The sequence below is a fragment of the Choristoneura fumiferana genome, chromosome Z (assembly GCF_025370935.1).
Source record: "Choristoneura fumiferana chromosome Z, NRCan_CFum_1, whole genome shotgun sequence".
NCBI lineage: Eukaryota > Metazoa > Arthropoda > Insecta > Lepidoptera > Tortricidae > Choristoneura > Choristoneura fumiferana.
Window position 1 is genome coordinate 38400768 of NC_133472.1, and position 27379 is coordinate 38428146.

Genomic DNA, 27379 nt, shown 5'->3' on the forward strand with positions numbered 1-27379 from the left:
TGCTGCCGTCTGTAATTGTATAATTTGTACTCCCATTGGACGGTGACTTAGCACTTAACTTAAATGACGCAAATGACTCGAGTCATAGATACGCGATGTTTAATTTAAAGCTATTTGTAGTTAAAACTAGTGATCGTATTAAAAACCTAACAAGCAAAATTTCTTGGACATCATCATTGTCATAATTCCACTGTAGGATGTCCCCTGTGGCTTAGGTCTCCCCCTTATACCTCCAGTTGCTTCGGGTGGAAGCAGCCTGCGTCCAACGTGAAATCGCGGTTTTGGGCAGGTCATCTGTCCATCTCGTGGTGAACGTCCTACGTTGCGCTAGCCGATCTGCGGTTTCCAAAAACATCATGAGAGTCTTTCAGCTCATAATGTTTTCCCAATTTAAAATCGACTGAGTATATTTTAACCCTATTGGACACAATTTGCCACGGGGCCATTTCTAGATTTAATTCAGTTTTAGACAACTAAATAGTTTTTATATGGCAATTTGTTATGTTGGAGGTCTTATTTACTTTTATTTACCGGTATTTTATTTAAAATCCCATATTTTATTCAGATTCGACAACACAATTAGTTTTAAAAAGATATAAAGTCTAAAAAGAATATTGGACGAAATAAATAATGGTTATTTGATAGGTGTAGGTGTACCTAATGCAATTATCTCAGAAATTGTTTACTTTGCTGGATTGATATACTGAATAGTTTCACCGAAAATTATTGTTGTATAAAATTATCATTATGAATTTTTATTATCATACTTTTTTTACTGTTCCCTCAGGAACTGTGCATTTTTCCGGGACAAAAAGGAGCCTATGCCACTCTCGGGCCCATAAACTATCTTTATGCCAAAAATCACGTCGATCCTTTGCTCCGTAACGGCGTGAAAGCGTAACAAACAAACAAACAAACAAACTCACTTTCCCCTTTATAATAGTAAGGATTATCCTAGTACTCGTAGTATGGATGAGTAGCGTGAGACATTCGTATCAGATGGTAATAAATAATTCAAAAGGGTTTTTTTAGATACCGCCTTTTGCCTTATCGACAGAGTTACTCCCAAACGACGCAAAAAAAATCACACGAACCCAATTTCAGTTCTAATTTCAGAAGATTGCCTGACGAATCCAAAACTCCACATAAACCTTTTTTTAACCTGACCTTTTTTTTTCAGTTGAGTCGTCTCAATGGTCAAAGATACACAAGGTCCTTTCTTTTATTTACTTCTTAGTTTTTTAATTTTTTGTGGGACATTACGAGAAGTAATGAAAATTTGTTACCCCTAGGTCTTCCACAGGCTTGACAACCTGATTCCCTTTTAACTAGGGTTACTTATTCGGGGATACCCCCGTCTCACCGAAAACCGCAACCACGTAAGGTCATTCTTGCAATAATTACTTGCTGCCAGTAAGGCACTATACTAGCTTAGCTTATGAAATGTTATTGATGATTTCATTAGCTGATTGTTAATTATGATTGATATGGAAAATCTTTGTAACCAATTTTCCTAATGTTTCAGGTTTAAATATTCCATAGCTAATCCAAAATTCTCACTCCAGATTTATGCTTTAGCTAACACGATAACAGACGAAATGACAACTTACCATTTTGAAGTGTTTTACTTTTTTTACTTTAAAGCTGGAAATTCAAAGGGATTTTTTTAAAGATCATCGGCCTTTTGCAAAATTAGCTGACAAGTCGCCTCTAACTGTACGTTTTCAATATTGCTAGTAAATCGGGAAATGTTCAATTTTCCGAGCAAAGAAGTTTATGTATACCTATGTATAAAACGTTTCGTTTTCTGGTCAATTTATAATTATAAAACTAATCTTCCTCATGTCTTAGATATTCCTTTTACAAGAAAATTCTCAGAGAAACAACAATAGGTAAGTACCTACCAAATATTTTCTTACAATAATCATCTCTGAAATTAGTAGGTAAACAGTGCTACGTTCCTACGTAATTATCAAAAACAAGAAGGAAGGGGTTAGGTTAGGAGGGGTTAGGGTTATATGGGGTAAAAGGCCGTGAAGTTGGAATTTGATAAAAGCTTGGAAAAAGATAATCAAAGAAAAAAGAGGGGCACCAGTTCCTCCATTTGTTGAATGTTTCAGTTAAATTTAATAAAAAAAAAGTAAAATTTGAGAATAGTTAAACACGTTTTGAAACTTTTCTATGTCGAGTAAGCGATGCCGCTCGGTTGTCTCGCGCGCGGTTTCAGAGATGTGGCTTGTGCTGGTGGTAGCGCGGGGTGCGCTCGCGCCTCCATATAGCGGCCCCCGCGCCGCGCGGCCTTCAGTACGAGCTGAGACCGACGCCCGCGCACACGTCTTCTACTCCCGCGCACGCGAGTGTCCAGTGAGCCAAGCCTTTCTCTCACGCAGTGTGATCGTGATCCGGCGTGAATGCTAAATCGGACTACTCTCTTAACCACCATCAAGGAATCACGGACTTCTCCGATCTTCGATCAGGTAAGCCTCTCTCCCTAGCGCTGCGAGTGTTATTGCTGCGCGAATGTTGGGGTGCTGCACCCTTTTCGCGGCCCGCACGGGCCGTTCTCTCGACTGGTCGTACGAATGCTTCTCTTAAGGTTAACATCTCTGGCGGTATTTGTAAATAATCAACCCGTTGAATTATTCAACGCGCAAAGGATTTGTCTTTGCTATATTTTGGCCATTTAAATATCCCATATCGATGTCACAGCAAGTGAAAAGCGGCTCTCCATTCGACGCGTATGCTCGGTTCTTTTGTTAGCGCATAATGCCCGTGACTGGCATGAAACACAAAAACCTATTTTAATAACACCTTTGGAATGGCGTAGTTTTCTTGAGTACGCTGAAAATAATACAGGCTGTTAACAAAGGTATGGTTACTATTCAGACTCAAAATATTTACTTTTATTCAAAGGAAAACAAAACTAAGCGGTCCTTTTCGTTACCACAGACTACAAGGAGCCTTAATTTAAAAAAAAATGGATGTGTGTTTTCGTCTTCAGCCCAACCCATACCTCTGCTGCACCCTCCCCCACACTGTTAATCCGAACTACCCACATTTATTTTGTTTATTTTCTTTTCACTCAAAACATTGCTCACATTGCTTATCTTTGTTTCTCTTGTAAAACAAAGGTACCCACTTAGATTACGGTTTTTGCTTGATTTGAAATGGCTATTAGGTACTTACCTCTACCGAACTATTTAGGTATCGCGACGACCTGACAATATTACAATGCGGTTTACAAATCTGTGTAGAACCAAGGGATAAGTGACTACAGTAGGTACAGGAAAAATAAATTCAAAACAACAAGTTCTAAGCGCCTTATTTCTATAAAAAATACAAAGTATTTTCACATATACCTTGCTGCATTTGAACTTACAAACTTTATTTCAACTTGAACTTGAAAGTATTTACTTTATTATTTAAAAATGAGGTTCTTGTTAATATTATTAATGCTTGTCAAATTTTAAAACGATGCAATGAAATAAAACAATTCTACAAGAAAATACAATCATAGTCAAAATACCATAAACGGGACATATCACGCTATTTTTACACGAGTAATATTTACCTCGACGTTATATACAATCATATTTACACAACAAAGTACGCTAAATTTTAAGGCTTTTTGCAAGAAAAAAACACAAAGCATGCTCGTTTGCCCCCTCTTATATAAAAAAAAACTCATTGATCGGTCAAAAAAATATTTTATAACATCCAAATTAAATTATGTAAGTACAAGCATTTGTTGTAATACTAATTACCTTCCATATAATATGATTTTCGGTTGATAGAATTTTGTCTTGTGACAGTCTACCCTCTTTTTAAAATTCACGTGAGAATTGAGGGTACGAACATTTAACATTAAAAAATAGCCTCGTTTGCTTAGTCTATGATTTCGGGCCCAGTGAGATATTGAAGGTAGCGATTTGATGTCAAAACAATTTCTTGTTAAGATAGCTGTCGAAAAATAGATAAATCTAGGTTCAGTCTATATCTCAGACGTGACTGCTGACAGCCGATAATATCTCTCGCAACTTATAACGAAATCTCTATGTTGCTACAAAATAGTAGTAGCATATAAGTTTTGTACATACCTATATTGTTTGTATACAAAATTAGGATACTTACATTTTTCCCTGTTTATTTTGCATATTTACTATATTATATATAATGCGAACAAATTATGTGCGAATATTATACCTTTGAGACTTTATCAGAGAGTACGCTCCCGTGCACCAGTAGGCAGATTGCTAGAGTAGGTGCTGAAATTTCGGTTTATTTTTAAATTCCTTCAAAATCCCTAAAAATTATAAGATTTTTTATATAGTACACTTAGCGGTTGAGATTTCGAGATTTTACATACTTCATTATAACTCGATCCCCGGGTATAGTGAGTTTTCATCTATCTTTATGAAATTGCCCATTATCTAATTTCCAGACGAGAAAACTCCTTATTTATTTGTTTCTCATTCTTCAAGCATAATTAGAGATTTGAGATCTACTGAAATGTCTAAAACTATTTTTTTTTAAATATTAATACCAAAAGTCATAACGATGATTGTCAGACGAACATAACAGTTCTTAACACAGTTAACAGTTCAGTTATTGTAGAACCTTAAAACAGATTAAGAAAGAAGCTTTACTAGTTGAATCTGCTAAAATCTGGTAAATGCCTAACCACGACGACGATATTTAGAAACATTAAATATTTTTGTAATATGTAATCAATAAATAGTTGTTTAGAGGTAATATTGCTGTAAATAAAAACCGGATTAATGAATATAAAATATATTTACATAATGATAAATCACCTAATTTATCAATAGCTCGTGATGTTATTGTTAGTGTCATTTACATTAATTAAATTAAATATAATATATTTAATCAGTTAAGAAAAACTAAACTACTATAGTCGAAGAGCCCAAGAGGTAATTTTGAAATAAATCGCGGGAGATAGCGGGAAACGCGGCAGATTGTACCAACTTCCACCAAAACGTCCATTAGGTATTATAGTGCCGCGCGTCTAGGGCAGTGAAATTAAGTGAAGTTCAATAACTTTTGGCAAATAAAATTATTTTGAAAGAAATGTAACAGTTCAGTAACTTTCAATTCTTTAATTTAGAGAAGTAAATAAGTAGAACGTTGCGTTAGCGTGTCCACTGTATGCTTGTTATAGTCAGCAGTAGAAGTTATGCTGTTATGGTGCGCAAAATGAACTACAAACTCTTATTACATTACAGTGACATTACTCTCTTGTGTAGATCATTTTGAACCCCCTACAACCCTTTGTCCACTTATGCAGCTGGCAATACCTACAGTCATGTCAATATTTTTTGCTATATGTGAAATTAGTCATAAATCTAATATTTATTTACACAGTTGAAGAATTTTTAACAAAATATTCTTGGCTAGTTTTCCTAATATTTTTCACATAAATCGTACATAGTAGATCGGTGTCGTAAGGCATGACGAGGACGGTTTACTCGCACATTTCGAAACCCGTGGAACGTTTTATTTACTACGCAGATATCCAACAAACCCACTTATATAACTTTTCCCCATGTCACACTGTCCCACATACGTTTACGGGTTTTAAGTTATGCTTCTGAATTTGAATTTTGGAATTTCGAAGCATAAAAACTCGTTAGAAGAACGTTTGCTCAATGGAGTAGTCTAAGATTAAAAAAAATATATTTTTCCAGGTAGGCTTCATGGATTTCAAGCCTGCATCTCGTAGTCGTAGCTTTAGAAAAAAATTAAGATTATTTGATAGTGCGTTAGGGAAAAGTTTACAAGTTGTCGTTGTTTTGAAGATAATTGAAAAGTAAAAACAAACTGTGCTTTTTTGCTGTTCTTGTTATAAAATAAAACAAAATGGTGACATTAATGTGGTCCTATTTGTCACCATCTGACGTTGCGTCTTAGCTAAAGTGTAAAGGCCTTAATTAAATCGTGAAAATAATGTGAGAAACAGTTTTTTTTAATAACGGGAAAATATTGTAATCATGTTGGAAATTAAAATGGCGTGCACCGTTGTTCGATTTTCAAATGGTCGTAATAAACTAGTATGATCCAGTGTAAGTCAGTTTGTTTAACGCAGAGGCTGGTTGCATTGCGCAACACGCAGGGAAACTTCGACTGTTTTAAATAACATACCTAATAAATAACTCCGAAAAAATATTTTTTACAAGGAAAAAAAGCAAAGACGTTTTGAGGTTTTAGGTTTCATTTTACAAATATCCGAGCACATTAGTGCCAAGTAGAATTGACGCTACAAGCATTTCCGAGGAAACAAGTTTGAAAAAATGATTCTCGTTTAATATCAACATTGACGCTACTCTAAAATAATCTGCATCTTTATTAGGTTCATAAATAAGTTTAAATTTTTTTGTTTTTCTTATATTTGACGTTTTGAGTGTAATTGGAATACGTTCTTTTACCAGATCTCATATAAATTAACATAGTAAGTTGCGTCATTATAGTTAATGACTTCTTAGATTATTAACTACGCGGTCATTAAAAAAATAACATACCAAAAATCTAGCAGCTATCAGACAAATAATTTGATACGTTTAAGACCTATTCTTAATTGCCAAGTTTATTTGCAATTATTATTTTTTCACATTCTGAGCGACAACTATGTAACAGGAAAATAAATAAGATAATAAGACTGTGTTTGTATAATTTTCGATACTTTAATATGTGAACGAGGAAAAGGACAGGAAGTCAAAAGGGCGCACTTTTCACTAAAATTTCACTTCATATCAGTGAATACAAAATAGCAAACAACATTTTTTTGTGACTGAGCTAGAATTTTGAACTTGGCTGCAAACGGGTGACACTATTTACCGGACGTACAATACCGACATGGAAATACCGACATGATATTTCGTATACACGCCCATAGAAACTCTTGTCTGTTTGACACCAGTTTGTATGGGTGTGTGCACGAAATATCGGGACGGTATTCCCATGTCGGTATTATCTGTGCCGGTAAATAGTGTCTCCCGTTGCAATTTTTTTTTAATTTCATTTTTTTTTACTAAAACAAATATTGGATTGGATTCATTAATATTAGTCTACATATCTATATATATTTCAGGACTTAAAGATGCCCATAAAATTTTCTACGTGGGTGTTTTCGTAGGCGATCAATCGATCTATCTGGCTTTTATCTCGGAAAACGCGTATTTTTGAGTTTTACCTACTTATTTTTTATATGGCCTTAGGCTTCTAATTTATCTGTACTCAGTCGTCCTTAGTAAAATAGTATTTAGCTTAGATTTTTTTTTATTACGTTACTACTTTCCTGGTATCTGTGGGTAGATACTCGTATAATCAAATCTTGTTTCATGAATTTGATCTACTTCCAATGGTCACCACTCCACTCCACATTTGTTCCATTGGCTTTGATTTTTGTATACACAAATTATGTCTGTTAGATTAAAAATAAATAGTAAAAAAAGTATCTACAGTCAACAAAAGAAAACAATTTTTTTTTCTTATGATCTAAAGAAAGAATGCACGGAAAGTACTGGTAATATATCAAATAGAAGTTGTTCTTTAGTCAGGGTGTGTTATAAATAAGACTCCTATCCTAGAACCGGTCTTAGAACGCATCTAGAGATAGCTGCTCGCGTCGCTAACGAAGTAGACATGGGAAACTCGGCTGCCTATGTCCACTAATGCAATGCCACACTTGTCCTACTTGGGCATTTTTATCTACCGTTGTACCTACCCAAAGTTTATCTCTCCGATTTCAACAAAATTTGGGAGGTAGACTCAGTCCATGATTCTGAGCTGTAAAGTCAGGGTCTCCAGATTTGTCCCCAAAATATTGTACCTATGGATGTGTCCATTTTGTTACGAAAATTATTAAGAAAAATTCGGGGACTATCATGTGGCGAGCACTTCAGCCGCACAATGAACAGAGAAAACACTGGCAACCCCGATCGTCGCATGTTTCCGTGGTCGAACCTACCAAGAGGAATTTTGTAAATTTTAAGATTTGTCGGTAGAACAGCGTAGTGTTTTGTTTTTTTTTTATTAAAAAGGTAGAAAACAGAAAATAATATTCTTTTTAATAGCGACAAATTCTCAGGATTTTTGAAGGAAATCTGTCTTCTCCGGAATGTTAATTTTTTCCTCTGGTAACCCTAAATGTAAGCAATTAAGCATGCACGGCAGTACGCCTCGCTATCAAGAAATCTTATCACATACCGCTACCACTAATTAATAGATGTATCTCTAAATCTCCGTGTTGAGAAATTTATAAAAGAAAATGCATTGGTAAGATGACATTCGCCTTAAGGCATGTTGTACAGGTAGGTAAATAAATTTCTGATTAGCTACCTTCGGCGACGAGTGTAGTGATTGATAATATTTGTTTGAATGCATTCAAGTGATAAAATATGTATTTATGCAAAGTGTTTAAAGATATTTACCTAAAAACAAATCTTATGTTATTTACATAATTAAAATGTTAAATCGATCGCGTCCGAACTTTTTCAGTGTTGCATTTGATACGCCTATTAAAGTTAGTTATTTTTTAAACACGGCATTTTTTTTAAATTTGCTTCGAAATACCACAATCCGTTAATTGATCAGAATTGTAATAAAAACACTCCACCTAACCTATGTTCTGATCATTTAAACATTTGTTTAAAAAATACAGTTCGGCGAGAAAGTAAATACGAGTAATATCTAACGAGAATTAACTATAACCAACATTACATTATGAGTTATAAAACTCATGTGACTAGATACGCACCTTAGCATACTAACATAAAAACTTAGACACACTTTGAACTGTGTTTTAAAACTTTTAAGTTCACAGAAGATTGTAATTTTAGGCATGACTGTGTCTTTTAGTTTTTTGTAGTAGAGCCATGCAGGTAATGTTCAAGCATAATAGACTACCTAACTGGTCTTTTAAAAACAATCTAATTATTTTCCAAGAACACATTGGTCCTGAAAAAACTTTTCCGCTGCCTAATTAAATCCATTGTAGTTATTTTGTAAAAATTAGTTCTGTTGCAATACTTTGTGTGACTAAGAGCACTAATTGCCTCGCAAGAGATTTCAATTGAGCATGGGAAAACCAGTGTGCAGTGGCAATCGCAATTTAGCCGAAGCCTCCATTTAAATGGATTAAAAAGTACCTATAAAAGTTCAGTCTGACTCGTACACAAGGGGATTTTGTACAAATTTAATATTTACCCAAAAATTAAAAAAATAGGTTACTAAAAAGAAAAGAAAAAATTGAACTAAATTTGAGTTATTCTAAGCATAAAAACTTCACTAATATCACCCACGGTGGTCATAGACTGCTTTTTCTCGTTGTATGGCAATGCCAATACGTTTATTGAGGAAAGAGCAAGTCCCGTACCTAGTCACTTGTGGAACGGACAAGCTGCTATGAAAAACTATATTTTACGTATTAGCGATTTTCGATTTTTTTCTATACTCATGTCGTACTATGAGGGTTAGCTTCTAGCAAAACTTATTTTTTTCAGTTTTGTTTTTTTTAAACTCGCTCATTCCATTCCATTCTTTCCATATTGATACCTTGGCCCGGTTCTGTGAAAATATTTGTGATGGACTGAGTACCGAGGTTAAATAATGGTCGTGTAAGAGTTCAGTGCGGAATTCTAAAAATATTGTATTCCTAGCGCTTACATACGCCAATTAAGGTGCACAGATTAAGGCAAACTTTAAATATGTTTTACATACAATACTCTCATATAATGTAATTCTTTACGGATCGTAAAAAACTATGACATAAAGATTATTTTTTCTCGCGTTAAGCACGTACCTAGGATATTGTGTTGTTATTGCCATTATTCGCGCGGTGTCGCTTGTGTAAACTAATTCAGTGACCCGACATTTCATCCTTAAGTCCGGGATTTCACTAAATTCCCATGGGATTCCCCCTACGAATATTTAACTTTTAAATTTTAAGTGCATAACAGTACGACAGTGCGTAAGTGCAGTACGACACCTTAGACAAATCGTGATGAAAAATAGCCTGTGTTTCCAGAAATATTCCAGATTAATTTTGAAACATCGTATATATATAATTTTTTCTATTGTGGCCTAGACACGGATGCTCTAAAATTGTTCGGCATAATTCATAATTTTATGCTTCCGGTGACGAATATTTCCAACCAAAACATCGTGCAATAAAATTTTAACACTGTTTATTTATCGGCCATTAGATGTCCACAAGTTGTAAGCAAGTAAGTTAGCTAGCACGTTCATTGTCTCTTTCTAATGTGTTATTCAGAGATAGTCACAGCTAGTCAGGTGTATGTTAACATAAAACGTGACAGGCGTTGCCTCGTACGGTATATGTGTTACCGATAATATTTGTCACCTTTTACCGAAACGTGAATGGACACGTGCTTGCAATACCAAAGTACGGTATCCTATCGCAATCAGTCGAATAAATACTTACTGAAATCAATATAAACGTTAACCCGAATTTATTTTGTCCGAAAACCCTTCTTATTAGGTTATTACCGTTTGACCGAAGACTGTGTTCGTATTTTTTTGTTTCATCTATTGTTGTTATGTCAGTGTACTTACCTATCATTTTGTCCGAAAAAATTCAGCACTAAGTTTCGATTTATATAATCTATTTTTCGCTTACCCGATGATACGTTTGGCATTTGTGATTTGATACGCTTTGTACAGACTTTGTATTAAAGGAACTGAATAAAAAAATATTTAAAAACATAAGCAAAAACAGAGGCAAAGGCGTAAGAAATTAAGTATTTCTTCTATTTTTAAAATGTTATCTCTATGGTCCCCAAAACAGGATAGGGTTTGAAGTAAGATACAATAGCGAGTTATGACCAACAGTGCATCTTCCGGCTGATAATGATGTGACAATACGCCCCATAAGCACGCAGATCATCATCAAGAGATTCTACATCTTTTTAATTGAGTAATAATAAAAAACATATAATTTTAAAACAGAGTTTATAATTACCCAGATCTTTATAAGGAAATATATTTGTAATAAATTCTAATTACGTCGTATCTTTACAAAAAATACTAATGACCACGCGCTGTAAACATAAATCCTAAGTCTACCGTTAGTAGTTACTGAGAAAAGTCACTGTCACACAAGAATTTTACCATAACGATCCATTTCTTAGAAAAAACATAGGAATCTTATTAGAGGGCTTTTAAAAAAATATATAATTGTACAGTCAAGTGCAAAAATAAGTATCTATTCGAACCACTCAAAAAATATGTTACTAGGGCCTTATTGCGTCGGAATAAGAGTCTGTGGTACTTATTTTTGAAAATTTTACTTAATAAGTTCATATTTTTACACTTGACTGTATGTACCTTCCCCATATAATTATAAAACCATAGTAACATAAGCTATGTATATTGAAATGTTTAAAACTATTAGGGATAAAAAATACCCCAGGCACTTTTGATGAGTTTAGTTTTGATTCCGCGTAAACAAGACATGATCTGTGCACAGATAACTTAAAAAAATGTAATAGCTATTATTTCAATAAGTATTTTATTTTATTAGTTTGATTCATTATTTTTAAATGATTTAATTACTTTACTGCCTTGTTTACGAGTATTCCCTTGAAAACAAAACCCCGAAAATAAATCCAACCGTACAAATACTTACTATTCTCGTAAAAAAGAACCTTTGACGTGCTACTTTTTTCTTTATTTTTCTTAATCAAGTTTATCACTGGAACGTGCGTTCTTCCAATTAAAGTTGTTTATTCCATTGGCTCGTGTAACAAAAATATAATAAAATCTAACAGATTTTTAAATTTCACAGTTCACACATCACAACACATTTCGCAATTAATTCAAAACCTGGGCGACCACACTTTGATAAGTGTTTGTAATATTATAAAACTAGTTTTTCCACATGAGACCTAGCCAGTTTGCTTTTCACCTTCAAATATCTAGTAGCAATTTTCGTCGGAATAGTTAATTCTTATAATGTCATAGAATTGCCTAAAAAATCAAGTACATAAAAGCAATGATCTTGCAAGCAAGCAGGGGTCTTTGGGTCTAGGAAGCAATGGTCTTTGGCCCTTTAGGTGAGTTAATGTCTTAATCCAAAGAAAACAGGATTTGAATCATATTATGGCTTAACGCATCAGAGGCGTCATCTCGAAAAATCATTGATTTCGTTATCAAATGTATTATTGCTAATAAAAAAACAAATAATCTTATTCCTAAATAAATCTCATTATGGAGTTCTTTGAAAATATCTCATATCTAATGCATTATTTTGCGACGAATTCCAAATGGTTTCTTAAGCATCCCTTAATATAGAATTTAACAGAGAGTTTTTGCACACCTATATCGTATTTATAATACAAACGCATCGACGACGCGTTAAAAAAACGTAATGCAATGTCCAAGGGCCTTTACTTAGTTAGGAAGCACTGGATCTGCACGTGATCTAGCATTAGGTTTTTCACAGAACTAGTAGTATCTAATTGCAGATAGGCAAGGATAAATTTTATTATTTATGTCCTCGATTATTCATCACAAACGTTATTTCAGCTGCGCTAACGGCTATTCGCAGCGAAGATAAAATCTAGCGTGCAAACCTTCTGGTGATTTCTCGTTAGTCGTAAGTACTAACCTCGCGTCTCTTGCGCACTGGGATTAATATAAATCGTCATATAACTTTTTTTGCACTTTGAAGTACTAATTTTATGTAAATTACTTATCTCTTAGAACATTTTTTGCTATCGGCCACCGTTTACGAGTTATTTACGAAAAACTAAAAAAGGGACATCCTCCACCCGTTTCACCCCCACCCATCAATACTTTTAGTATATGCCTGGGAGGCAATTTTTGGTCTTCGTTGGGTAGGCTAAAGAACAAGGTTTCTAGAAACTGCTAACCACGGACAGAAAGAAGGACAGATCTATAAACAGACCCGCAGACGGACATGTCGCCATGTAACTAAGTATAAGGATTTTATGTTAGAACTAAATACGAAAACTTCTAAAGGACTCTTAGTTCGACAAAGCAAATTCCAACTCTGAAGTGAATATCCAAGCTCACAGGACGCCATCACGGGTATTTATAGCACTTGCAGGAACCTCCATCAAAAGTTACCCAAAAATAATACTTAAGTGTAGCCGCCGGCTACTGCCGATTACGCATTACGCAACTTGGAGTTATTAAATGCTAAATAAGTGGCACCTTCGAGCACTTAATGGGTCTTTTTGAGAGGATCAATCAATTTTGGAAGACGCATATCAATTTTAAAATCATGTGGTGGTTTAGTAAGACTATTTATGGAAATATACAGAAGGTATATCGTGGAAAATAGGTAACATATAATAATGTATCTACCTATTCGATGTTTATAAACCTCCTTTGAAAGTATAAAAAAAGCTATCACACACTCAGAAATAACCTTCACTGATAGGAGCCCCAAAATCTCCGCCATTCGTCAACATTTACACAATTAATATACGTTTATACTTACGTTGCAAATTTCAGAAACAATCGCTGAAACCTGAACATGGTTACATAAAGAGTGAAGAATCATGATAATTTATGTAAGCTCGGCCGTTGCGGTGGGATCTCGGAACAGACGTCTTTCATTGCCTCGGTTATGCTTAGTTACAGCATTATGCTCTGCCGTCAAATTTTCACGCCTCTTTGCCACGTTTGTGTGTCAACGTATCTGTAGATTCACAGTCCATGCCAACGCGAAATAAACCCTGTTACAACTCGGAGAAAGCTGATTTGTTCCATTCAAAGGACGCGCAGGAAACCATACGAGTAATTAATTAAATATATTGAATGCGATTTTGTTTTTGGGTCAGGTGAAATTTCTCGCGTCTCCTTGCGTTGTGCGTGAGTTCAATCAAAAACGGAAACTCGTTATCGGTGCAACTTTGTACGTCTACCGTACGAACGTGTTTAATGTTTATTTGTGAAAGTTAGGCTCGTTCAAGGCAAGGATCTGCTCCTTAAATGTCCACAGGCCGTGATTAATCAGTGTCCTCCGGCTTAGCGTGTTTGCCACAAAATGTAAACTGGCACGCAAATCGAGCGGTCCTGAATAGCTATTATTCAAAATGATATAATTGTCTCAATGATCATAGCACAGAGCGCCCGCCAGCGCCGATCTGCTTCGATCTGCTTCTTAATTGCTTCGTTGTTATCTTAAATACTTTTAGATGTGGATGTTTTACAACTTTGTCCCACTTCCCGCCGTAGACGGGTAGAGATGTCATTAAAAGAGGCACATCTAGTTAGCGTTGACCTGGCAGCAAATATTTGCAAGTGGGACAACGGATTTTGGTAACATTTCATTACTTACTTCGTAAAATAGTTCTTGTTTTTAGGGTTCCGTTGTCAAATAGGAACCCTTATAGTTTCGCCATGTCTATCCGTCTTTCGGTCTGTCTGTATGTCCGCGGCTAAGCTCAGATACCGTTAGTACTAGAAAACTGTTATTTGTCATGAATACACATATCAGTCACGACGACAAAGTGGTAAAATAAATAATAATAAAAAAATGGGTGTGATTTTTTTTCGACTAACCCTATAGTGTGGGGTATCGTTGGATAGGTCTTTTAAAACCAATCAAATAAATAAATGAAAACTCATTCACATTTCAACCCAATCTTACGGTAAGATTGAGTTCCAATGTAAATAAGTCTTAATTTTTTATAAAGAAAAACTTTGTCAAGTTTTTTTTTATTTATTCATTTTGCATAGCTGCTGAATTAAACCAGTGCATTCTGATCCAGTTCGCGCATCAATTTAGTTAAGGTGGCAGTACTGACTTAACGAGATTTTTAGTGTACTTACTTATTGCTTTATGCACATTTTTTTTTTCGTCAATGTTTTTTGATAAGATTATTTATCATTTTTGAATGTTCATTAAATGGAAATGTTTTTAAGCTAGTAAGCTAAACAGTGGACATGTAATTTTTTTCACTGTGATAGATCAAATCTTGACCAAATTACAGAAGAAGAGGCAAAACTTAAATTGAAATAAAAAAATAAAAACCTGTGGTAGTTTTTTCCAAATGCTTTTTTGCATCTAATAACTCAATCTCCAAGATTATTTTTTAATAAAAATAAACGAAAAAAATAATCAATTCCGAATATCACAACTTGAAATCTTAGTGCGGGTATACATTTTTCAAAAATTCAGAAAAATCGAAACATCTCGGAAACGGTGAGACTTTTACTGAGGTATTTTTTATATTTGGTAGATGACCTGCCCACCTATCTCCCATTTCTGTATGTCGTACTACTTGGGACACCCTATATAATAGTCTGGGGCATTCAGTTTTTAAATAACTTTTATCAACTTTAATTGCTTTTTCCGTTACTAACTTGATATTAATTTGTCCGCAATATATATATATATATATATATATATATATATATTTACACTTACACTAGTCAAAAAATTGGTCAACCACAATTGAAAGCGGAATGATGTGGGGATTTTACGAGGACCCTCTTTTGCCTCAATTTAGATACAGACATTAATAAACTATTTTCTAAAGTCGTTATCTAAATGACTTAATGATATTTTATTTACTTTATGTTTTGTTCCGTTATAGATGCCACTTACTTAAAGCATAACAGGAATTTTGTTGAAGCAACAAACACTTTAATATGTTACTGTTGATTAAGGTCGTTGTAAACGATTTCAGTCCAATATTGGAATTCGTTAAAAGGTAGTAAAACAATTAAGTATGTATCGCAGCCTTTTAAGGAGGCTACACATACATGGTCGGTTAAGCAGCAAAATATATCTTCATAGTTGATAACCAATACACATTATACACATCGAATTATAATACACGAAATACTAATGGTTTATAATAGGTATATCCTTCAATAGTTTATTAGCGTTTCGTTAATCTTAAGTACCTACCTTGGTTGTCCTAAGTTAAATTGGACGGTGTTATTTTTTGTGTTGCATCGATTTTCTCAAATCATATATCATTATTAACTACGAAACAAATTTAAGGTTTAAAAACTTTAGCATAAAGCCTACATAAATAAAGATTACGTAGCAAAATTTTGAAAATTCTGTAACAATAAACATTGTCTAAGCTGATATCTTAGTTTTTTTTCTTTTCTGTAGTCGATTCTGATAATCGTTACTCCGTAATAGTGAATTGAGTACAATGTGAGCCACTATTGTTTCCGAGGATGATTTTTTCTTTCACGCTTGCACCTTGATGAACATTGGCACTGCTTGCATCAAACACATAATTTTGTTAATTCGTTACTAGCAGACCCGGCAGACGTCGTTCTGAACGAAAAACTGTGGGGATGTGGTCTATAACTGACAGTTACGAAACCCATGAACATTTTGCATGGGAAAATGTTATTTCTTTTATTTTAATTTTTCGTCAATTTCGCAATGTTTTTAATGCTTTTTCTTTTTCTTGAGTTATAAATGGTGTAACTAACACGACTTTGTTATATATCGACTACACGACTTTGTTCGATTTATTTACTCAATAAATCTTCATCGTCATCCGCCTATTTACGTCCCACTGCTGGGCACAAGCATCTCGGAATGAAATTTCTTAGGCCGTAGTTCCCACGCGGGCCCAGTGCGGATTGGGAACTTCGAACACACCCTTGAATTGTTGCCCTTTAATTTGTGCGAGTTCTTCACGAAAAACATGTATTCTTAATCTGTGTTGTATTGACACGAAACTCACGAGTAGTTCATTAAAAAACCAATAGGTAATTATGTGCTAATAACTGAGCTAAGTGACAAAAGAAGGTTTAAATTGCAAGATATTGAGTGTTAAAGACGATTAGATTACTTCGAAGTTATTTAAACTTTACTTGCGGTTAACACTGTTAAGTAGAAATTCCTAATTAGTAATAATTTCAGTTTTTACGATAAGCGGTTGGGTTGGGAATTTACAAGCGAATCTTTATCGAAAATGTAACTGCAGTAAGATTTACGATTGAGACCGGCGAATTGCATTTCAACAACAATGTCGTAAACGCGCGTAACAGTTAGCGAGTGCAGGCTGCCACAATATGATGTGGCTTGTTTTGTCGCTAAGGGCCATACATCACGTGATTACTGATGAAATTACATTATAGGCCTAGATCAGCACAATGCTGGGCTAAATTTTCCATACCTTCCATAGAAGAAAAGCCATAATACTCGTATAGAGCGAGGAGCTATAACTTTTACGTAAATCTTGTAACTTTTTTTTTTTTAAATAGCTTATAATGTGTCCCACTGCAGGGCAAAAGCCTCCCCTTTCTTATTCCACTCGTCTCTACTCTTGGCCAGCTCTTGCCAATCTGACTGGAATCGGTCCAGGTCGTCCCGCCATCTCCTCCTAGGTCTGCCTCTGCTCCGGTGCCCGTCGCATGGAACCCAATCGGTGTAACTACCTACTCTAATTTAGAAATCAGATCCTTTTTAAGGGTTGTGGTGGTGTGAAAGTCATTGCCTTAAATCATAAAATCTTAGATTTCGTTGAGCAAGCGTATTCCTAATAGCGTATTTAATAGTTGCGATAGATGGCACTACACGCCAGATTAAGATTTTTGACTGTTTTCACCAATTCTCCGTAGTCTAGTTGGTATGACACCTCTCTGGCGCGTGAAGCCACAGGAGGCGCGGGTTTAAATCCAGTCCGGAAAACCGAAAATCGTTTCATTTTTAAAGTCTTAGTTTCGTTCAACAAGCTTATTAAAAAAACATGCGCGACACGGGATGTTAATACCTAGTATTCAACTGTCACTTTTGTGTGTCAATCCTTCTAAATTGTATTTATTGTTATGGTCTCGATCATAGACGTCTCGATATAACAAAACAATAAAAAAATAACGAAAAATGGAACCGACTACAAAACCCTTGAAAATATTTTTTTAGGTACCTACTAGCTCTAAGTCGGTGCCTCGGCACGAGCTAGCAGGAATGGAACAATATAGTCGTCTACCTCACCTACATACTATGGGTTTCAATCCATCCTGCTGGGTCGTGCTGAGACACCGACTTCGAGCTAGTAGGTACAGTCACCAGCACCAATATCTGACACAAAAAGCGTGCATAAATATCTGATACGACTCTATTTCTAGGGCCGGAAGGACGTGTCAGATATTTTTGCACGCTCCGCTGTGGCAGATATTAATGCTGGTGACTGTACACAGCTATGGACGTTAATTTTGTCCTGTATCACATAAAACAGACGTTGTATTTAATTGAATAATTAAGAATGCGTTCCGTTTACCTGTTTCTATCTGTTCCTTTGTTCTTGGCACGGATCCTGTAAATCTAAGAAAGGTCGACCAGTGGCATTACATTAGTATTCAAATACAATCAGATCACCGCGTTTCCTCTTAGACGTATCTTGGCAGCTGTAGGTAAAAAACTGCAACAAAGTGCGGTTGTCGACGTGCATAGCGTATCTAAGAAATTAATCGACACCGATCATTACCAGGAATTTACTATTTTCCTGGCATAAATTAGAATTGTACCTATAATTTTTCAAACATCTTCTTTCATGCAAACATTGTCCTAACAATTTCTAAAAAAATGATTGAATCAAGCGTTACTTCCATATCAATGAACTAATAAGAATTTATTTGCTTACCCGCGATCTTATGATAGCTACGTTTATGCAAGATATGCGTGTTCATGCAGTTCCTCCACCTCCATACTGTAAAAACACGCACAAATCACACAAACCCATCTATCAATACCACCAGACTACACACGACGTTTCGAACTCAACCAGAGCTCATCTTTAGAGCAACACAACCGTAAGTACACCATGCTACCAGATGATAGACTTTCATAGGCTCAGTCATAGTTGTGTCTAACATCTGGTAGCATGGTGTACTCACGAGCGAAGTTAACGCCATCTAGCGGTATTTCGCCTGCCAATAAACCATTCGAGGTCTCATTTAGAATGACTATAATTTATATTTTAGAACTGCCTAGATCCGGATAAGCTGTACCTATAGATTATGTACGAATTATCCTTTAGATCCGACAATTCATTTACTTAATGTTTCCAAAAAATCAATGTTAGCACTAATAAATTACAAAACTAACTTAATAATTTATTTTCACATGCGAAATAAGTACACAGGCACGTCAAACTTTGCAATGTTTCAAATACTAACTTATTCTACAAAGCATCCTTTACTTGGCCTGAAATGTTTGACGCGATAAAATTTAACAATTGACTGTGTTCAAATATTGTGCATTCCAATTTCAATTCCGTTATTCAAATTTGGAATTAAATGGCGTCATGTTTGGTGTGGCCAGCCAGATACCGCCGATAAAAAATAAGCAATTATTGTTACACGTTGGAGATTTCGCCATTGTGCCGGGTATGCGAAGGCTGATTTTATCAGTTACAAAGCGAAGGAACACGGACAGGATCGACTGACCGTTAAGTTGGCATAGATAACGTGACATCGTTTAGATCAACGGACCACTCTCGCAGATTGAGAATAGATATGTCCTAACAGTTCTTCTAATGAGCGAGCTTGACTTTCTGCCTACTCATTTTTCATTAGCTTAAGTATTATGAACGCCCTTTGTCTGTGTCCGTTTGCTATTCGTCACAGAATCAACAAAAAGTAATCAATAATTATCTAAATTGGATTTAGTAGTACCAATTACCTAAACAGAGGTTCTGGAGTTTTTTACTGAGTACAGTATCGATCGTGTAAAATCTAAGTCTGTGGTTAGGGTGCGCTGCTTCTGCGCAATAGATTTTTGGCGTAACGTCTACTTATTAAAGTAGTGGGGCTACCGAGCTACGCTCGTCGTCATTCTTGTTGGCATATTTTTTTTATCAAAAAAGTTATTTTTGTGACTGTATACACACACAATTTAAAAAAGTTATTTCGATCTCCGAGAAACAAATTACACATGAACTTTAAGAACTTTTACTGGTATCATGCACGCGGTCTAGCTGCGAAAAATTGCCAAACCCTGTGGAAGGTATTTCAGATTTAAAAAAAACGCATACTTACTTATACAGCGTGTATTTTTGACACTACGAGTACGTCAAACTGTAATTAGACGAAGATTTAAGTGCTGTGAACCGATATCAAAATATTTTTTTAAATTTAGAATTAACTACCTATCATAGAGCGTAATAAATTTTTGAAATATTTTCGAGCGGTAATGTAATGCGTACAGTAATTTGATACGAGAGAGAAGCGTTCTGTGACAGCTGTCACGTCAAAAAAATGCGACGTTTAGAACAAAAACAAAGTAGTGATACATTGCGTGCTAATTAATTTTATAGGGAAAATAATAAGTCTCTTTTTTTTTTACTAAAACATAATAAAATGTGTTCGAACAACACCAAGTAGGCTCAAGACTAAAAACTAAACTACTGACACAATACAAACTCGATTGATTTATATTTTCTTATTTTTCGTTTATTTATAATTGCAATGCAATTACTTTGCTGAGTCATTCGTACCTCGATTGGAATAACCAACTACGGAAAGGACATAATAAATAGCTTTTATCCAGAAAATGTGTTGGCTATCCATTAAAATAAGCTTCATCATCGGCTGCCGGAAGACGTCCACTGTTATACGATTAACGGCAATAAGCCACTGGCATCCACCGATTGCCCGTAACTCTCACGATGTCGTCAGACCACCTAGTGGAAAGCCTGCCAACGCTTTGTCTTCCGGTTCGTGGTCGCCATTCGAGGACTTTTCTCCCCTAACGATTATCAGTTATTCGAGCAATGTGGCCTATTACCACTTCAAGTTGCATATTTTTCCAGCTATGTCAGCGACTTTAGTTCTTCGACGAATTTCGGTATCCCGGCTTCTAAAAATAAGCTTGCGAAATTTTAAATATTAAATGAATAGGTACACATTAACTGATAGGTAATTGTTTTTAATCTTAACAGTGCAATCGGACCCATCCCATCCAAGACGACCTTGCGACTTTATTTTAGACGTACGTTACAAAAAGGTAAAATAACCAATCATTGTAATATCCGCTGGACTTTTTGCCGTGACTTAAGGCAACATGCCAGAAGGTTCGGCGCGGTGTACCTACGATGAAGTTTGAAGGAGACGACGCGGTTTAGCTTCTTGTGGCCAAAGCACAGTACATATTTGACAGTCTATTAAGTACAAAAGAAATAAATTGACAGTTTCAGAAAGGAATACGTGTAATTAGGATGACATTATGACATTAGACCGAACGATTTCTCTCTATGCCATCTTCACTGACAGTTACAAGGATGTTCTCAACTGATGTATTAGCACCTAAATAAGTTTACTATGGGGTAGTTAAAACCATTCAGCAATAATTTTAAGACTAAATAATAAAAAAACTATTCTAGAGAATAGATAGAAAAATAGAAAACTCAGTCGCATTTTTTTTCTGTCAAACAATTTTCTTAGCATTACGATTAGATTAATGACAGATAAATGATTAGAAAACGCAAAACGAAAGAAAGGTAACAACGTAAAAAATTATACTCTATAATGAATAAGCTATTCCAGGCTATTTTAGTGCAGCTTCTATGAGTAAGATTGAGTTATTTATTGAGTAGAAACACCCAGTAAGTAACAGAATCTTACTCACAATCTTACTCTATAGTCACATTTACTAAATCTTTTTAAAATAAGTATAAGATTTAAAAAAAACCGGCCAAGTGCAAGCCGGACCCTCGCACGAAGGGTTCCGCACCATAATCAATACAACATTAGACATTAGCAAAAACTTGTTTGGGAGCCCCATTTAAATATTTATTTTATTTCATTTTGGTTATTTATTTTTAAAGTGATTATACAACTAAACACTCCGTGAATATTTTAAGCGTCTACATGTTGCCGTTATTAATATCGAGCAAAAAACGGCAAAAAAAATCACGTTTGTTGTATGGGAGCTCTTCTTAAATATTTATTTTAATCTGTTTAAGTGCCTAGCAATTACGGCTCAAGAGATAGAGCCAAGAAGAGCGCAAGAGATAGAGCTGTCACATCAGACGGACGGGCAGACAGACAGACAGCGGAGTCTCATTTAGGGTTTCATTGGCACCCTTTGGGTACGGAACCCTAATAATCTTACTCATCCGGTTTTTATTGCAAATAAATACTAGCTGTTGACCACGACGTCGCCTACGAAGAATTTATTTATCACTATCCCGCGGGAACTATGCAATAGGAATAAAACTATCCTATCTCATTCCCACGGTTTAAAACTATTGCTAAACAATTAGTTAGGATGGATTTCATACTTATTTTCTAGAATATGTCACTTAACTTTCCATAAATCATTCCACCACACCTGTTTTGTACTCAACATCAAACTACTCAAAATTACGTCGAAAACTACAGCCCCACTACTACGAAGTGCAAAATTCTAACTTCGTATCATGCCGTCCCACTGACGCTAATATTATTTAATACGAGAGTGAGAGTGACGGCACGTTACGAACTTCGATTTTAAAATTTCGTAGTAGCCCCCAAGTTACTGTGCGCAAACGCATATTTATTGTATTAACCTCGGCACGTCATACGTTATCAATGGACAGGATTTATGGTGTTTAAATATTGGCGTGCACAAGCATTACTTACGCTATTAGTTCAACCACAATCGAAACGTCACCACAGAACAAATATACCGAACAGAAATTGTGCTAAATATCGCGCAAACAATTTCTATACTGGCACGTGCCGTTTACTCTGCAGATAAAAGGCACGGATAATTCACTAAATAAAAATTACAACTCGTTAACCATAAACAAAATCTCTTTAGCACTTTTTTTTAGCTTGATATAGTGTCCCGCTGCTGGACAACTTGACCTGCCAAAAATTGGTCTGGCGACTTTGGCGCTATGTCAAGTACACGTCCAAATCGTCCCGCCAACCCCTTCTCGGTCTCCCTCGCCGATATCCATTCTCACTCTGATTTTAGCACTATGCAAACTTTTTTTGTAAAGAAAGGTAAGGATTTTTATAAAAGTTCATTAACCCCTTCACCAACAACATTAGAAATAAGGTCTCACGAACTTTTATAGAACCCGCATATATGTAGTTAGTAAGTTAACTTAGTTTTAGAGTAAGTACCCTTCTTGTGTACTTTTATATACCTACCTAATTGTTGGCAATGAACGCATTTTCTTTCTTTCTTCTCTCTTTCAAGTATCCGTACTAAATTACGAATCCAATTAGAGTTCAAGGATCTTTTGGAAGGTCAAAATCGGAAGTAGCGCGCAAGATTTGTAGTAGAAAAATGAATTAAGAAATAAACTAAGAAAATATAAAAGCTACCCGTAGATAAAACACATACGCCCCAATTCCTTGCGCCAAAGAATGACAAGTTTTACTATAACGGATCCCCATATCCATAATGTGGGTCTTGGATACTGCGTATTAATTGCAATAATAAAACGACTAATATAAGAAATCTGCGAGCGTGGCAACCCTCGCATAGCTGAATCCGTAATGTCAATGCCTCATTCTTCTGCCTCATTTAGTAGGCTAAGGAAAAAGCAATTAAAATTAGCATGCGACCCCATTCCTAGGTATTATTTCTCGTATTGAAAAAGAAAACATTTTATTTGAAATTGCGTAAACAATGTTGTCAGACGCACATTTTCCCCTCAAAATAATAAAAAGTCTATTTTTTTTCTACAAATCGGTACTTAGATATATGTCTACTTATTTTACACTGCAATTTTTACCACTATACGCTACTGCCTAATCTCCACCGACATCACTTACGTAGGTACATTTCTTACTAATTATTCCACATTTCTTCACCTAAAAAAATGTTTTTTATATTGACCTTAACAAAGTCAAAGTCAAAGTCAAAATATCTTTATTCAATTTAGACTAGAACAAGCACTTATGAATGCCAAAAAATAATCTACCACCGGTTCGGAAAAACCTCTGTTGAGAAGAATCCGGCAAGAAACTCAACGAGGTATATTTTTTTAAACAGATTTACAATATTATTAAATGATATGTAGTACATCACAAGTATTTAACACAACTTTATTTTTAACACAGTAGGTTCGCTATTTGAAGGTATCGCTAATGCGGATCTGAATTATTTCCAAATATCACTGTCCATGATATAATCATTAACTTTATAATAACCTCACCCGACGGTATTGGGACTTGAGGTATATCAGTCTCGCTACTCAGACAAGATTTGATTTCTTAACTTCATCCCTTTACCTCACCGGCAAATTAGCGAACATTCAAAACGACTTAAGTACATATGCTTAATTCTTGAAAACTAGCCATGCCCAAAAGCTTTTACCTTTAAGAAGTGTCACACACAGGAGCATAAATTTACCCCTTTGTATTAATCTTCTTCTGAAAGTGCTAATCGATTACTAGAGGTTGGAGTTAGTTCTGAAAATATATCTCTGTCTTGTCTGCACTGCGGATCCCGGTCCGCTCCCTTATATTCCGCAGCCATGATATCTTTCGCCGGTTGCGCCTTACAGGGCGCCGTTTTCCCTGTCTCTTTGCCCATCAATACTAACTGCAGCAGCTGATGTCTGCCATGGCGCAGCCCGTGCCCCAGGTTCTTATTCGATTTGTGCTGTATTACTACAGAGAGATCTGTGCAATATTATTAAAGAACCTCAATTTTCAGGGGAAATCCCTTGAATATGGCACTGCCATCAATATATAATTATGTACGTGTTACTACAAGTTGCCTAAGCGCAATGGGTGCGATAGAACAATACGAGAACGTAATAATGTTTTCGGTACGACATGTAATCTGGCTGATTTTCAACGTCCGGCCGCGTTAACAGGTGGAACGACCTGAGGATTAAATTTGGATGTTATGTCGTTTCGAGTAATTTACTGAACCTTTTTTTACGTTTTGAATGTCACGGAAAATTCTAGAAGTAAAGCAAGCCCCTTATTTTACAACACAAGCGCATTGAATTTGCAACTGAAACCGATGTTTTGATCAGTGAATGTTCGCTCGCGGGTTGTAGGTACGGTAATGTTGCTGTAAACGTTATTTTTGTAAACATACGTTTTAATGGAATATTTGCAACAATGGTGGCCAATGGGCCAATAATTCCAGGATACAACTCTTTGAATAAAAAATAGTGCAAACCTTGAAAACTATAAAAATTTTCAATTAACCTTATTTTTTTTATAGTTTAATAGGTATATAATAATCAACTTTTGGCAAACAAAACAACTTAATATCAAAACTTAACTTAATATCAAAGGCGTATTATAAAGTTAATGATTATATCATGGACACGGATATTTGGAAATAATTCCGATCCGCATTAGCGATCCCTTCAAATAGCGAACCTACTGTGTTAAAAATAAAGTTGTGTTAAATACTTGTGATGTATACATATCATTTAATAATATTGTAAATCTGTTTAAAAAAATATATACCTCGTTGAGTTTCTTGCCGGATTCTTCTCAGCAGAGGTTTTTCCGAACCGGTGGTAGATTTTTTTTGACATTCATAAGTGCTTGTTATAGCCTAAATTGAATAAAGATATTTTGACTTTGACTTTGACTGTTGGCTAACAAAATGACGTCATAGGTCACTGATACCATACAAACGCGTTTATTTTAAAATATATGAACAAAAATTTATGCCCACCTAGACAGCTCTGATGTACGATGGCGACTGTATACCTATATATTAGTTTAATATGTAGATTGACTCCCAAAAAACAGACATTCCAGAAGTGTTTTTGACATAATCATGTTTTTCACGCGCGGCGCAGGTTTCAAACTACGTCACTTACCTAATAGAAGTTTATATTCTAAATTGACCGAAGCCAAGTAAAAACGTTTTATATTTGGAATATCCAACAACAACGCAACTACCGTTGCTATTGTATAGATAATCATCATCATTATCCGATTCACTTTACAAAACAAATTGCTTCGTTAAATGCTTGACACATCGCACTGCGTATACGGTAAAAAGTAACTGTAAAACGTATTCTACATTTTGGTTTTATTTACTTCATTCACGACATTGGCAAGAAAGAATTTTTTTTTCTTGCCATAGGTGTGAAGGCCTATTTCTTATACTGACGGTATTCTGAGCAAACAATGAGATGAAGGAGAGAGATGTATGAAATCCTCAATTCGATTTCTAAAGTTTTTTTTTATTTGAACGTTGGCATGGCGACTTTTAACACCCTATGGTTATATATCTATAGTCCAATCTAATCAGTAAAATGTAAGCAGCACGCTAAATAGTAACCTCCGTGAGAACAAACGAACCTTGAGTCCGACAAAACAATTCTCAGTATAATTCGTACTCGTAGTAAGCACTAGGTAGTTTTTACTGTTAAATTAAATCTAGAAACAATGGCTGGCCCTCGCGTCTGGAATTTGCGTGACAGTTTTAGTGACACATTCATCAGATTTGGACATAAGTGATAAAATATTATCTATGGAAACTGAAAGTCAACCTTAGTCCTGTAGCGCTCGCATATACCATTTCTTTTTGGTAAACGGATCAGAATGAGGGTAGAATAGAAAAAAAATGTGAAGGCTGAGTTGAGCATCAGACAATCTCACCTGAGTTGCTTTGAAAAACGTCAGAATAGATTTTTTTTTCAATTTTATTCTTCAAGACTAGTTAAGTTAGAAAATATTAGCCTCCTCTTTTTTTAAATCACTTAAAACAGTTTTTTTTTCATTAGTAGGAAGTATAGAGGCTGCGGTGGAAGTTTGCAGGTGGTAGGACCTTGTGCATAGTTCGCCCGGATTGCTACGACCATCTTGCTCGCTAATCCTGCCGTGAAGCAGCAGTGCTTGCACTGTTGTGTTTCGGCGTGGAGAGTAAGACAGCCGGTGAAATTACTGGCACTTGAGGTATACCATCTTAGGCCTCTAGGTTGGCAACGCATCTGCAACACCAAGGGTATTGCAAATGCCAACCGTTGATGATGATGACGATTTATAATTCAATTAACAACTTCATTAGAAAATTAAACCAGACATTTATTATTAACATTAATATCTAGTTATTTGATGAATAAAACAAAAATAATAGTTTCAAAACTAAGTTAGCATACATTTTTCAAACACAAACGCTTCAAACTATAGGTATCTTAGGGGTTACCTACTGAATCAACGGCATTTACTTTTAAATAGGTAAACCGCAAAAAATATGTATCAACAGGACCAAACCTATAAGTATACAATACAATACAATACAATAACTCTTTATTGCACACCAACACAGTAAGCAGTAGGTACAGAAAACAGGTATATGCATAGAGATTTTCTAAGGCCATATAGGCGGCCTTATCGCTTCAGAGCGATCTCTTCCAGGCAACCTTTACAATGGACAAAAGTAAGGAATAAATTATAAGCAGTATTAAAGAGTGAA

At 35.4% G+C, this 27379-nt stretch overlaps 1 protein-coding gene across 2 annotated transcripts in view; it reads left to right on the forward strand.

Annotated features, from left to right (window-relative positions):
* The first annotated feature begins 2282 nt into the window (after positions 1–2282).
* Positions 2283–27379, forward strand: part of LOC141436409 (UNC93-like protein) — a 109180-nt gene continuing 84083 nt past the window's right edge. For both annotated transcript variants that reach the window (XM_074099379.1, XM_074099388.1), the window contains exon 1: positions 2283–2477. The gene's annotated coding sequence lies outside the window, so the exon portion shown is untranslated. The remainder of the gene's footprint in view (positions 2478–27379) is intronic.